This window comes from Peromyscus californicus, unplaced genomic scaffold (genome assembly GCF_007827085.1).
Source record: "Peromyscus californicus insignis strain IS unplaced genomic scaffold, ASM782708v3 Scaffold_15__1_contigs__length_86483966, whole genome shotgun sequence".
NCBI classification, from domain to species: domain Eukaryota; kingdom Metazoa; phylum Chordata; class Mammalia; order Rodentia; family Cricetidae; genus Peromyscus; species Peromyscus californicus.
In genome coordinates this window covers 55,938,763-55,943,145 of record NW_026294447.1, presented here as the reverse complement: position 1 = coordinate 55,943,145, position 4,383 = coordinate 55,938,763, and the positions used below count along the sequence as shown (strand labels likewise).

General features: G+C 46.3%; 1 pseudogene; it reads left to right on the top strand.

The window, feature by feature from the left end:
* Positions 1–2,381: 2,381 nt before the first annotated feature.
* On the top strand, positions 2,382–3,224 carry LOC128110534 (CXXC motif containing zinc binding protein-like; annotated as a pseudogene).
* The last annotated feature ends 1,159 nt before the right edge of the window (positions 3,225–4,383 follow it).

The following is a 4,383-nucleotide window of genomic DNA, read 5'->3' as shown; positions in this document are numbered from 1 at the left end:
GCCTTGGCACCTTCAGCCAGGGTGCAGATAATTTGTCTTTGGTCTGAAAAAAAGAAAGAGAGAGAGAAATGGAAAAAAAAAAGCAGAAATAATTGCTGAACTCTGTAATTTAGACAAATGGACTACATTATGGCAGGGGAGAGGGGCCGGGATATGATTTCAATTGTCTAAATCTTTTGAGAAAACCGAAGGGAGAAGAAGAAAGCCACTCAACATTACTTCTTGCCTTTGGTGCCAGCTGCTGACGGAACTTGGCAGGCATGTTGCTGAGAGTCTGATCTTGGAGGTAGAAAAATCTCAGCTCCTGTCCTGCCAAATGCACTTTGCCACACACACACACACACACACACACACACACACACACACACACACACACACACTTATGTACACTACACTTTTCTTCCCTCAAGTAGAACTTTCCTGGGGCAACAGGAAAGAATTTCAGAGGTCCGTTTGGAAGCAAGCCATGTGGGGTTTTCTGGAATGCAGGCATCCAGTTGCCTCTGCCTCTGGTTTCAGTTCCACACACACCAGAGCAAGGATATTCCAGCACTGGGGGAGAAAGCCTCCATTTCTACCGAAGAGCCCCCTCCTTCCTCCATCACCTTATATATCTGTATGGTCCTTTGACATAGAGACCACTTAAAAAACAGGAGTCTCAGCAGGTGTAAGACCACATATCTGTAATCCCAGGACTCAGGAAGAAGAAGCAGGAACATCCTGAGTTCAAGGCCAGCCTGGGCTGTAGAGAAAGAGACTGTCCAGCTAAGCAAATGGCAGCGTGAAACACTGCAGCCAGATGGTAAGTGCTGAGGACTGCCCAGCAATTCTAGATTTTCCATAGTGATGTCCCCAAGTGCACAAGGAGATGGACTTTGGCTCCGCTCCCTGGTTACATAATCAGTGTTCCCTAGTGATTAGAGTGGTTCCTTACTTAAATCACCACTGAGATCTTATTGGGAACAGCAGTGGCTCCCAAAATGTGGACCCAGGTTGGGCCGTCTGAACATAAAGCTTAAGAGTATGGTGGAAATGGGGCTGGAGAGATAGCTCAGAAGTCAAGAGCACTTGTTCCTCTGGCAAAGGACCAAGGTTTCATTCTAAGCACTCAGATGATGGTTCACAATCAGCCACAGCTCCGGTTTCAGGGCATTTGACGCCCTCTTCTGATCTCTGCATAGACCGGTACACATACATACAGGTGGACAAAATACACATAAAATGAAATAAATTAGTCTAACGGGGGAGTATATTTAAAAGGCAAGCTTTAGGCTGTGGTGTGAGTGTGAGGACTTGAGTTCTGATTGTGTAGAGGCCATGGAGGGTGGACTCATCTTTAAAGTTAATCCCCAAGATGTGGGTGGGGGAAGACAGACATCTGTCTGGAGCTTATCGATCATCCATCCAATGAACTCCTGGTTCAGTGGGTGACTCTGTGTCAGGAAAGAAAATGGACAGTTCTCAAAGAAGGCATTACTATTGACCTCTGATCTATGCATACACACAAACACACACTTGTCTATGCACTCACATGAACATGTACATACAGCCACATGAACGTGTATATATGAGAGGGGTGAAGCTCTTGGCTTTCTCCCTTTAGATCTAGAATTACAATGTTCAGAGGCAGACAACCGTTTCTATAGGTGGCTCTGGGGCCCATTTTAGTTTGGCCATCACTGGTGACTGCCTGAAGCACAAGGGACTTGGAAATCACAGGGCCATGGTGTCGTGTAGGGGAAGGGCTCTTCCACAGTCCTGGGTGATGAACTTACCTGACCAACTTTCCAGACCAGAGCCACAGCCAGGTGCACAGCCTCTCCAGCCACATGGCAACTTCAGGTTTGGTGCCCAGGTCCAGATCTTCTACAGAAAGCAACCCTGTCTCCCCAGAAGCCCAGGACCCTGAGGACAGCAGTGTGGCCCAGCTGGCTTTCTTAATGATTGATATCTACCTCCATTCCTTCAGGAATGACTGATTGGCTTTAGAAATCACCACCCAGCCCATCAAAAACTTCATAGCAACACATGACCAGAATAAAGGAAACAGACTATGACTACTTTCTTCCCACGGATGCTTCTCAGGCTCTCTGAAAAAAATGACTTGATTTCCTTAGCTGAAGAATGGGCCAATAATGAGAAGCCACCATGAGAACTCATGACTGACAGCAGCAAGCCACCTGCCTCTGCTTCATGTTGGGGAGTCAGCTAGGACCCTCCTCACCCTTGGCTTCCAGGAATCTGTTCTGACTTAGTTTCTTCACAGATCCTAATCTGACCCACAGATTTTATTTCCAGGATAACACCTGTCTTCCAGGCCTTCCAGCTGGGCTCATTTCCCTCCGTCTTTGATTATTACAAGAACTAACAGAAATCTGGATTGAATTTATTTCTTCTAAGTTTTCAGAGCCATTTCCTGTCCTACATGAAGCCTCATGACTCAGGAACTTTGCCCTGGCCTCTTGAAGGTGTCTTAGTCGACACACACGCCCATGTCCTTTCCTAGGAACAGCAGGAGAGGGGAAATCTAAGCAATCCCTTAGCTAGGAATCAGAGCGAGACATCTACTTCGACAAAACTGAAAGTCAAAACAAGCTATCATGACCCTTCCAAAGTTGTTGTATTACCTCCAACTTCAGAATATGGTACCACTAAATTTTCTCCTAAATAATAGGATGGCTGGCAGGAAAGTGGTAGGCACAGAGGCATTACAAGGACCCAGCAGCTATGGGGAAAGTCGAGCTGCAGCTCATAGCCAACACTGGAGATTGTCACCAATCCTCAGCCTATGGGAAAGGACTTCCAGTAATACCTGAAGATGAAAAGTGTCAACTGTGGTGAGCTTTCAGAGAAGGGGCAATACATCCAGCTGATGATGGTGTGGTGCTGAGAGGGGGCTGTGGAAGCGTCTCCATGATCCAGGAGGGTAAGCTCCGTGCGCGGCAAACTTCATTGAAATTCTGAGCAGCGGCATCAAGTCTTACAATGCTGAAGACAATGAGAAGCTCAAGGCTATGGCGGAGTTTCAGTGCTGGGGCCTTGAACCGATTGACTTCCAGTCCCAGGTCGGGTTTGTTGCTGAAGGTCTGGAGTCAGAGACAGTCTTCCGTGACAGTAATCTGCAGGAAAGGGTTAAGGAGTCTGTGGGGATCATCCAGGTCACCCATCAGTTTGTGAACTGTTGAACTGTCTTCCTGCAAACTTGCTTGTAGGGACTGAGAAGAAAGAAAGTGCCCCTAGCAGCAGCCCCCATGGAGACTTCTCATCTCTGATATCGCAGTACCCTCACAGCCTGCATGCTGGGCTTCATCAGAGCTCTAAGACCCACCAATACAGCCTCTGGTGGTGCTACAAAAATAAAATAATGACTTAAAATAACAGTGGTGCTCCATGGTAACTCTGTTAAGGGCTTACATTGCAAGCATGAATACAAGGTTTGATCATCCAGAATCCATATTTGAAATAGTCCAGGTATGTTGGTGTGTGTTTGTAGTTCCAGCACTGGGAAAGTAGATACAGGAGAATCCCTGGGGCTTGCTGACCAGCCTAGCTTACTTAGTAAGTTCCAGACCCATGACAAACCCTGTCTCACACACACACACACACACACACACTTAGTAAGTTCCAGACCCATGACAAACCCTGTCTCACACACACACACACACACACACACACTTAGTATGTTCCAGACCCATGACAAACCCTGTCACACACACACACGCACACACACACACACACACACACACACACACACACACACACACCAATAATGAGTTACTACTTCTCTTTGTGTCTGTGGGTCAGAAGCCTGGGAACATGGGCTGCTCAACTTCTGGCCTTCCACCATCTCCCAAGGCTGCAGAGGACTCACTGGGCTGCAATGTCTGTTTTCAGGGACTCGCTCATGTGGCTAGCAGGTGGGTTTGAGCTGTTGATCTAGGGCTTCAATTTCTTTCCCATGTACTACCTATGACATGGGACAAACTAAAGCTCGAAGGAAAAAAAAACATGATTTAACTAAATCACAAGTTAAATTATCTACCCACATTTTTATTTATATATCTGTCTGTTATGACATGGCAGGGAACATGCCCCAGAACGAGCTTCCCGAGAGACTATGAAAGATTGTTAAGACTTTTATACCTGAGTCTTGAAGGCACCAGCCTTGTATTCTCCTCACAGAGTGTAGTCAATAGAGAAATAAATCTATGTGAGGCTACAAATATCATGAGGGGCAATTCATGGGGGCTACTTTGGGGCTCGTCCACTACACTCTCTGACTGACATCTAAATAGTAAATATGTCAGATATTGAAATAAGGTGATCTGGGGACATGGTCACGGAAATATGCTTATTTAAATGTTAATCTTTAAATAAACAGAT